Source organism: Tupaia chinensis, unplaced genomic scaffold (genome assembly GCF_000334495.1).
Source record: "Tupaia chinensis unplaced genomic scaffold, TupChi_1.0 Scaffold000322_1, whole genome shotgun sequence".
Lineage (NCBI taxonomy): Eukaryota > Metazoa > Chordata > Mammalia > Scandentia > Tupaiidae > Tupaia > Tupaia belangeri.
In genome coordinates, this window is record NW_006159816.1 from 3,767,019 (window position 1) to 3,777,718 (window position 10,700).

At 40.8% G+C, this 10,700-nt stretch overlaps 1 pseudogene; it reads right to left on the reverse strand.

The window, feature by feature from the left end:
- Positions 1–1,154: 1,154 nt before the first annotated feature.
- On the reverse strand, positions 1,155–1,641 carry LOC102483782 (endosome-associated-trafficking regulator 1 pseudogene; annotated as a pseudogene).
- Between the last annotated feature and the right edge of the window lie 9,059 nt (positions 1,642–10,700).

Below are 10,700 nucleotides of genomic sequence, written 5' to 3' on the forward strand. Positions count from 1 at the left end.
GAAAGACAAAGAGAGAGACATAGAGACAGAAAGCGAGAAATCACCCCCCAGGGGGAATGGTCACGCCGCAATCCCTTCTCCTCCATTCTCCTCTCAGGATCTTGGGCACACATGCACACGCGCCCGGCGTGAGTTTTAAGCCACCAGGTTTGGGACGCGAACTGTGGTTGACTACGTGGGAGTCCAATGACATAGCCATTACGCTAACTGCTGGTTCCCATTGTTAAATGTTTTAAATGAACAAAATGTTCATCAATAAACTATAGCACTACTGTTAAATGGACTAGCAAACAACTATTAAAAAGTATGAAGCGAATGTGTACTTATATGCATTCATGGATCAGATGCATTATGAAGTAAAAGAGGAAATATAAAATTGTATTCTAATTATGAATTTATGTGTCTATTTTGTCAAAATGATACTGCATCGGGAACCAGCAGTTAACGTAATGGCTATGTCGCTGGACTCCCACGTAGTCGACCGCGGTTCGTGTCCCGGACCCGGTGCCTTAAAACTCACACCGGGCGCGTGTGCGTGCGTGCCCAAGATCCCGAGAGGAGAATGGAGGAGAAGGGATTGCGGCGTGACCATCCCCCCTGGGGGGTGATTTCTCGCTTTCTGTCTCTATGTCTCTCTCTGTCTGTCTGGCGAGCGCACGCGCCCTACAGTGAAAATCTCTCAAAAAGAAAAAAAAAAAAAAAAAAGATACTGCATCAAGTTAACCAAGAGTAAGGCCATCTAACCCAGATGATGGAAAAAGTGTCATCTTTGTGGTTTTCTCTCTAGGGACACAGAGCCAGGGGGTCTTCTTTGTTGTCTTTGTCATTTCCATGTTTAGTAATTTTTAAAAATCATTTGTTTATGCAAAAATGTCTTCCAGTAGGTCACTAACATCTGTAAACAGTGCAATTACACCAAGAGAGCCTGAGTATGAACTGCAGGGCCCAGAGAAGCCCCTCCCGTGGCAGGTGACCCATTGCACTGTTTGGGGTCACAAAGTCAACATCTCACGATCACGATTACTGGGGTGAAGACCACACACTTAAGAAGCAGCAGCGTGTAGACCACACACTTAAGAGGCAGCAGCATGTTCAGATAAAGCCCAGGTGAGCCATATGCATGGAGCTGGAAGTTAGGAACACCCCACTGGTCCTCAAGAGCCCTCCTCATCATCTTTAATCTCAGAAATTCTGTCTGTCGACTTGAAAATCTCAGAAACCAGCTGCTTTATGGAAGCCTGGGCACTATTTATGATGACATCGAAGTTCTGCACAGCCACGTCGGTGTTCTGCTTCCCCACCGCCAGGCTGGCGCCCTGGCCTGAGCGCAGGGCATAGTTCTCATGCTGGAAGTTGAAGACCTGCACCTGGAGCAAACTTGCCTCCCGTTTTAGTTTCATGATGCCATTTTCTGTCTTTACAGTCCATTTGGTCATTGGCTCGAGGTTCTTCTCTGCCTGCTGAGCCATCGACTCCAGGTCATGGGAGTCGCTTTCCTCTTGATCATCTTTGCTTCTAACTTCCTCTCAAGCATCCTCATCATTTCTGTTTGGCTTTCCTAGAAACTCTGACCTCATTCAGCTTTCTTCTTAGCTTAGAATTTTCATCTTTTAGCTTTGAGTAAATTCCACTGCTGGTCATGTTCTCTCTGGACAGGCCGGGGTTCTTGGTTTTTGGGAACTCTCTAAAGAAATGAATAGATTTGTCTCTTCGAGATCTTCAAGTTTATCATTGTTGGAAGGAAGAGGCTCCAGGCTCCGCACAATAAGGGGACACCAGGACGGCGCACATAGCCCAATTTTGGCATGTGGGTATGCCCTGAGCCTGCCTAGTCCTGCAGCGGCCGTTCCATGGCCCTGGTTCTGCCTGGGCAGCTGCCCGCCACCATCCTTGCGAGCCTCTCACCCCTGCTTCCCAGGTTTTCATCTTTGATGCGCTGGTAGTATTTCCTTCTTACAGTTCTCTACCATCAGTCATACTAGGAAGTCATGCATCCTAGGACAGAAAATAGACTTGTGAGTAGGAAATAGACTGAGGTGAGGATAACAGTTTCCTCCCTTCTCTGAATTTGAGATTTGGTGACTGTGAGGCCAAGAGATCCTGACCTGTGCCTGACCACATGTAGGCAGATGATGACAATTGGAGAAGATGGTTGGTCCCATCAGGGCCCCAGAGTAAACTAAACTTGAATTACGAAAGCAATTTACTTTTTTTTTTCTTTTTCTTTCTTTCTTCTTTTACTTTTTTATTGAAATTTCCGATTCACATAAATTCCTCTCATGCTTTTGTGAGGTACTATACGATTTCTTAACCCCTGAATAGTGTGAAATAATCAAATAAAAGATATGAGCACATTCACGGCCCCCAACATTCAACACCAGGCTATGTTGTGCACCCCTGAAAATCATTCTACTGGTTTGGGAAGTATAGGTTACTTTGTCACCAATGTTCACTACTCTCCTGCAGTTCAGAGTTCTAAAACCTATCTACTTTTTTTACATGCACTCTTGTGTCTTTTAACCAATTTCTCCTTGTTCTCTATGTCTCATCTATCACCTACTATTTTTTTTTCCCAGATAGGTTTTTGCTATAGGGCACGTGTGCTGGCCAGAAAGACAGAGAGAGACAGAGAGACAGAAAGCAAGAAATCACCCCCTGGGGGGGATGGCCACACTTCAATCCCTTCTCTTCCGTTCTCCTCATGGGATCTTGGGCACGCACGCAAACGCTCAAGGCGTGAGTTTAAGCCACTGGATCGGGGACTCGAACCATGGTCGACTACATGAGAGTTCAGCAGCATAGCCATTACGCCAACTGCTGGTTCCCTATCATCCACTATTACTCTCCCTATTTCTATTATTGAGTCCCTTAGCTTTCACTAATGAGTGAGGATGTGGTTATTTAATAAATGCAGTATTTGTCTTTCATAGCCAAATTTATTTTACATAGCATTATATCTTCTAAGTTCATTTTGACTCAAGTACTGAAAATTTATTGTTCTTTATGGCTGAGTAGAATTCCATTAGGTATATCCATTCATTTCTTGTTGGGCACTTAAGTTACTTTCATGTCTTAGCAATTGTTGGACTTTCCCTTTATTGGTCCCTGTTCCTCTGTGAGAGAAAATTACAGTACAGGTTATGTCCATACTGGTGGACAGTAATTACTGCCAGGAAGAAGCCACGTTTTCAAGAGCAGAGGTAGAAAATAATTTCATCAACAGAACAAGAAAGAACACTTTGACAAAAAGGAGGCACCAAAAAGGAAGAACCTGAGGGATGTATTTTTTTAGCACGTGCTAGATACCAAACACCATTAGAAATATCTGATTCTATTTTAATTAATAAAGAAGAATGGGGGAGAGCTAGCAGGCAGCATGGAGGTTAAGTTGGCTGGAACCCACATTACTGACTCTGTGGTTTAGTCCCAAACCTGGTGGCTTGAAAACCATACCAGGTTGGGACAAGCAGATAGCATATCGGTTACATCACTGGACTCCCTCATAGTCCACTGCAATTTGAATCCCGGACCCAGTGGCTTGAAACTCACACTGGGCATGTGTGCATGCATGCCCCGAATCCCAAGGTGTGAATGGAAGGGAAGGGATTGCAGTGTGGCTATTCCCTCCGAGGGGCGATTTCTAGCTTTTTGTCTCTGTTTCTCCGATAAGCACATGCACCCTATAGCAAAAATCTCTCTTGAAATAGAGAAAGAAAGAAAGAAGGGGGGGGGTGGAGGACAAGAAAAATAAAAAGAGAAAGAAGGAAAAAAAGAAATAAAAGAGAAAAAGAGAGAGAAAATCATGCCAGGCATGAGTACATGCATGCCCAAAGTCCCAAAAAGAAAATGGAGAAGGGATTGTGGCGTGGCCAGTTCACTGTTCTCTCTCTCTCTCTCTCTTGCAAATGGCATCCTATAACAAAAACTAATAAATAAATAAATAAATAAATAAATAAATATAAAATAAATAAAAGTAGTGGGGGAGGGTGCATCAGGTAGTATGTATGGAGGTTAAGGCCCTGGATCTCACATGGCCCACTCTACAGTTCATGCCGTCTTCATGTGCATGCATATCCCAAATCCTGAGGAGACTGGAGGAGAAGGAATTGAGGTAAGGCCTTCTCTCCAGGGAGTTGTTTCTCATTTTCTCTTTCTGTCTCTCTCTCTCCCTGTCTCTCTGGCAAGTGCATGTGCCCTATAGCAAAAACTGGAAAACAAAAACGGAGGGAAGGTGGCATGAAGATTAAGGCACTCGATCTCACATGACCAAGTGAACAATTCAAGTAAGTCCTAGAACCAGCAGCCTGAAAACCACACTGGGTGCATGTACACCCATGCCCAAAATCCTGAGAGAGGACTGGAGAAGAAGGGATTGTGGTGTGGTCATAACCCCCAGGGGGTGATTTCTCACTTTTCCTCTCTATCCATCTCTGGCAAGCACTTGTGCCCTAAACAAAAGAATAAAACAAAACAAAATGATTGTGGGAGGGGTCTCACCATCAGGGTTTGGTTTAGAGTAATTATAATCCAGATATGATCTAAGGTCTTTCTGACTCTTAGAGATAAAAATGGCTCAACATCCATCCCTGAGTCTAGGTCCTGTAGAACTAAAACCTTCCCAAACATTCAGTGAATACAGGGGAAACAAACGAGAGGGCATAAGTCTCTTGCCTGTCCTCCTAGCCCTTGGGCACCTGCTCCTGTACATGTAGTCTCTCTTCACACAGCTCTAGTACAATTGACACTTAGTGCTTTCACCTGCTTTCACAAGAAAAGTCGACTTACACCAAGCTAATTCACTGGAGGCAAGGTAATAGGTATCCCTGCTTCCTGCTCAGCACAAGCTTGACATCCCCATGAGTGATGCTGGGCTTCAAAGGCTTCTCGAGCACCCCAGACCAAAAATTCTTCCTTCCACTCCCTTCATGCCATGCGTCTTCCCGCAGGTGCCTCTGGTTCCTCTCCTATCCCTTATTTATTTCTCCCTGATTATGTCTTCTCTACTCTGCCCTCTGCCCTTTTCTGGAAGAAAAGAAAGTGCAGAATTTTTCCTGTTTCATATGGAGAAATTCTGCCCTGTTCTCCAAAGAGTCTGGGCATCGCCCAACACCTTGGCTGAAGTCGTTAAGGTTTCACCATTTAACGCAATCAATTATTAAGGTCTTTTTTTTTTTTTCCAAACAAGATCCAGCAATTTTTTATTAATTTTAAAGACAGCAGTGAAGATAACAAAAATAGTTCCACCTTGTTGTCTGATACAGATAGATAAAGGATAGGAATAAGTAGCACACTAAAAGGTTAGAAGACAATTTACTAAACTGTCAACAACAATTATCTCTAAAATAGTGGATCATAGGGACCGGCAGGTGGCATGGCGGTTAAGCGCTGGACACTCCCACATGGCCAACCACGGTTCAAGTCCTGAATCTGGTGGCTTGCTTTCTCACTTCCTCTCTCTCACTCTCACTCTCTGTCTCTCTCTAGTCAAATTAAAAAATAAATGAATGAATAAATAAAATAAAATAAATAATGATAAAAAAGAGTGGAAAATAGATTATACCGGCAGGTGGCATGGCGGTTAAGCGCTGGACACTCCCACATGGCCAACCACGGTTCAAGTCCTGAATCTGGTGGCTTGCTTTCTCACTTCCTCTCTCTCACTCTCACTCTCTGTCTCTCTCTAGTCAAATTAAAAAATAAATGAATGAATAAATAAAATAAAATAAATAATGATAAAAAAGAGTGGAAAATAGATTATTTTTATTTTATAAATAAAATAAAATAAATAATGATAAAAAAAGAGTGGATCATAGATTACTTTTATTTTCTCCACTGGATATTTTCAATGATTTTTGAATTTCACAATAATTTCATATGTATCACTTTTCACGAAAACATCAAAGGTGAGATGGACATGGTCCTCATCCTCAAAGCACATACACTTCAACACATGCAGCCAAGGCACCAAAATTGATGTGACACATCTGGTCAGTGTGGCTTGTTTCTGCCCATCCAAAAACCTAAGATGTCTAATTGTATATATTTTTTAAGAATTATTTTATTTAGTTCTATATGCTCATTTATTTTTTAATTTGACAAGAGAAGGACAGAGTGAGAGAGAGAGAGAGGAAGTAAAAAGTGAGAGAGCAAGTCACCAGGTCTAGGACTTGAACCATGGTAGGCCATGTGGGATTCCAGCACCCTCAACCATCATGCCACCTGCCAGCCCCAGTGTCTGATAATGTTATCTATACTTGTCAAACTTATTTCATTGTTGTAAAACATTTCCCAAATGGCAATAGATCCACTTTCTGACTTTCTGTCTTAACCATAAGTCGCCACCAGTTTCTAATATTAATATCTTCCTAATAAGTTCCTTCTACTAAAATTGGCATTTGAGTTTCCCTGTCATTCCACACTGCAATTTATCTTTTGTCAGATTTTAATTGAAAATATCCAAATATTTCCTCTGGAGTTATAACACCACAGAGCCAGATATGGTGTTAGGCATACTTTTCTGCTCGTCCTGATAAGAAAACCAGGAAATTCTAATTCTATCAGTTTTTTCCCTAGGTTTGGAATTTAAATTATTTCAATATATTTATAAAATGAGGCAAGATTTTAGCAAGAGCAGTACTCAGTAATTGAGAAGTCAGTTACCTTTTATCTCTCGATTAAAAAGAGGAAGTAGGTCAGTTCCTTCTTAATATTGTTAGCAAATGCTATTTATAGCCTGGTATAAATTACTGGGGAAAGACATCCTAATTTTGACTTTCAAACAGGAGGCAATAGCTAACTCCTTCTTATTCTTTAAATATATTAAGAATGCACCAGACCAATTTTTCTGAAGAAAAGAATGTGTCCTTGCCACCTTACTAAATAAATAAACAAACTGTAATAAGTGACTAAAACACATTCACTAGTCATATCATGTATCTGCTAAAAAGGTTTCTCATAGATGCACAGTTCAGTTCCATAGCACAGGTCTATGTGATGGAGAGAGAAATAAAAACTTGGGAATAAAATATTTATAATATGAAGCTACTCATGCCCCTTTATTTATAGGCTGTTCTATGGGTATTTCTATCACAATGGTAAAACTAAAATTCTCATAAATCTCTCTTCATTTGAGTCTTTTGGTGAGTGATTTAAATTCCTCGACCACTAAATCAAATGTATCTAAAATGGATCGTGAGGTTTTTTATAAAAATCATCATTTCAAAAGAAAAACAGAAAAGAAGATTGTTTCTGAGACAAGACTGCCAAACAGCTTTAATGTGTGTACACATCAGAGTAAACAACAATGTGGACTTAAAAAATGAAAGCAAACATTTCTTAGGAAGAAGCGTGATTTGCCACTACCCAGTTTCATCTAATTCTGGGTGAAACATTATAAAAATATCTGCTTCCCTTCCTTACTCCTAAATGATCTAAAAGGGTGGTGACATCATCCTTTGATGTTTAGAAAAGAGGGAAACAATGTTTCAACTAGAAAGGCTAGGAAATATTAAAACTCCACCGACTGGAAATTTCCACATTAACAACACACCAAAAACCACTGGGACAAATATGCTTCCAAGTACTGTCCTACTTTGGGTTTTCCCTCCCTTCTAAAGGCTCTTCAAGTTTTCAGCCTGTCTCCTGGAGGACTGAGGCCAGAATTCCAGGATAAATGGATCCCTGAGTAATGCTTCATGCTAAACTCCTGTAAAGGCCAGGGGGGGATCCTAGACACCATCCAGTGACAAACAGTTGCTCCAAGGAAGTCAGAAATATAATCTGCAAGAGGAGCCTGTGTCTGTCATGCTGGTTTCCATGGGATCAGCCCTTAGACTGAAGATTAAAGCCAGAAGACTAGAGAGACTGGACAGTGGTGCAGTGGTAAACACAATGCTCTCTGCAAGGTGGACCCACATGAAAAGCTGCTGCTTTCCATTTAGAGACCACCTGAGTACACTGAGCATGGATGTGCCCATGATCCAGGTTGGAAGGCGCTGGAGGAGCGTGGCATCACAACCCTGTTGGGGGTTCTCTCTCTTCCTCTCTCTCTCACTGAATATATAAGTAAACTTTTTTAAAAAGCCAGAAGACTAGAGTCTTAATTCCACACCTTTATTATCATTCAAAAAATTGAGAACAATCTTCAAAAATACCAAGAACTCAGTTCTGAATTAGAATTTTGTCAGCAGTTCTTGACTTTCCATTTTCATATTAAATGCGTCTTCAAGTTAAGTCAGTCTATAAATCCATGGATGATTTTGTTAACTTGAATAATGATTCTACACAGTATTTGGTACTTGGGAAAAATGACCATAGACAGACTCTAGTCCATCCTCCCCTACCAAAGATTCTCATTCTCAGTTATTGCTGATCAGTTAGAATTCCACTTACCTGAATCTTCCCCCATCCTATACTTCTGAAGTATTTGAATTCTTTGTATTATCTGTTTCTCAAATGGTAATTTCCTTCTCCCAATTAAGTCTATAATGACATATTAGATATTTTAGTGGTTTTTAAAAATTTATTTATTTATTTTTACATTGTTTTGCTGTAGGATGCATGTGCTCACCAGAGAAAGACAGAGAGAAAGAGAAAGTAAGAATCATCCTCCAGAGGGGATGGCCACACCACAGTACCTCTCCTACATTCTCCAATCAGGATTTTGGGAATGCATGCACACATGCCTTGTGTGTTTTTCAAGCTGCCAGGTCCAAGACTCGAACCAGGGTCAGCCATGTGGGATCCAATACCACCACACCACTTGATGGACCAACTATTTTAGTTTTAAAGACTAAGAAAGAAAACATTTTACCCATGATTTTCTCCTTTCTTCATATATTTTCCAGTTACTGTTGGGTCATATTAGAAGTTCAATTGTCCTCTCTGACTTTTATCAAGGTGGTAAGGTCCCTTTAGATTTATCTTCTGAAATATCCCAGCATTTTGCATATCCTGTAAAATTTTAGGTAGCTAGCTCAAGGATAAAATGGATCCCTTAGGCTTCATGAAAGAATGGCTTGATGAAGAGACAGACCATTTGAATGGTGAAATTAGAGAGAAAGGCCTGACATTTATTATCTAATCTAGGTCTTTTCCTCATGTCTATCCTCCTCATCAGCTACCATGACTACCTCCCACAGAGAACTTACAATGTGCACACATATTTTTAAATTTTTCTTAAAATTTCTCTGAGAGGAAGAGACAGAGATGGAGAAAGGAGTACCTTCAGGTTTCATGTTGCAATTTTCTCTACAGTCTTTTTTGTTTTTTGTTTTCTTGGAGAGGTTTTCGCTATAGGGCGTGTGCGCTCGTCAGACAGACAGAGAGAGACATAGAGACAGAAAGCGAGAAATCACCCCCCAGGGGGGATGGTCACACCGCAATCCCTTCTACTCCATCCTCCTCTCGAGATCTTGGGCACGCATGCACACGTGTCCGGCGTGAGTTTTAAGCCACCGGGTCCAGGACGCGAACCACGGTTGACTACGTGGGAGTCCAGCAACATAGCCATTATGCTAACTGCTGGTTCCCTCTTCTCTACGGTCTTCAAAGCCAGCCAGAAAGATGGGCATAAGGTATATAAAAGGTTAATTGGGGAACCAGATCCATGATCTTCCCTGTGGATCCGGCAACACTTGAGCAATGAGCTATCACAGTGCCGCTGAGCCAGCCCTGTATGCATATTTCCGATGTTATTGTGAGCTATAAAAAAAGGACAGATGTGGTTCTTCCTTCTTTTCTTTTTAAAAGAGTCGGTTATTTTATTATTGTTATTGTTCAATCTGACCAGAGAGAAAAAGAGAGGGAGAGTGAGAAAGCAAGACGCCAGGTCCAGGACCTGAACCACAGTTGGCCATGTGTGAGTCCTTAACCACTACTCCACTTGCCAAGTCTGTGGTTCTTCTTTCTTAATGAAGTTATTTTCTCCAAAGTGTAAGATAAAATGTTCACATATTGAAATGATCACCTTGTAAGCTAAAAAATGTGATTGAATGTATTAAAAAATGTAAAAAAATAAATAAATAAGTAAACAAAACATAAAAAAAAAAATTTTAAAGCTCAAATTTGAAATTTTCCCAATATTTAGGTCCTTCTTAATCAAGAAGTTTATTCCACATGCAACTTGAATCTCTAAAAAATATAGTTTAGGCTTGAATGATGCATTTAGAAACTGAACAACTCAATTCCATATTGCTTTTGTAATGGCAAAACATTAAAAAAGGAATCGTTTCTTAAAAAAAAAAAAAAGATAAAATGAAACTGAATTTGGAACCTTTCATGAGTTTAACTGTGTTGTCCCCTGCTCTAACATTTATACATTGACATTGAAGTCCTAATCCCTTGTATTTCAGAATGTGACTTCATAAGGTATAGTGTTTTTGTAAAGATAATCAAGTTAATCATGTGCCCTATAGCAAAAACCTCTCAAAAAAAAAAGATAAGTGAAAATGAGGTCACTGGGATAGATTTTCAACCAACATAACTAGTATCCTTAAAAAGGGAAATTTGGAGCCAGCTCCATGGTGCAGCAGTAACACATTGTTCAAGGTAAACCAGATCCTACATGGCAACTGTGATTCAAATCTCTGGTCCAAGGTGCCTAAAACACAAAGGGTACATGCGTGAGTGAGTGTGTGCCCAGGAACTGACACCTCTCTCTCTCAGTCTTCCTCTCTCATGAGTGCTGACCCCATAGCTTG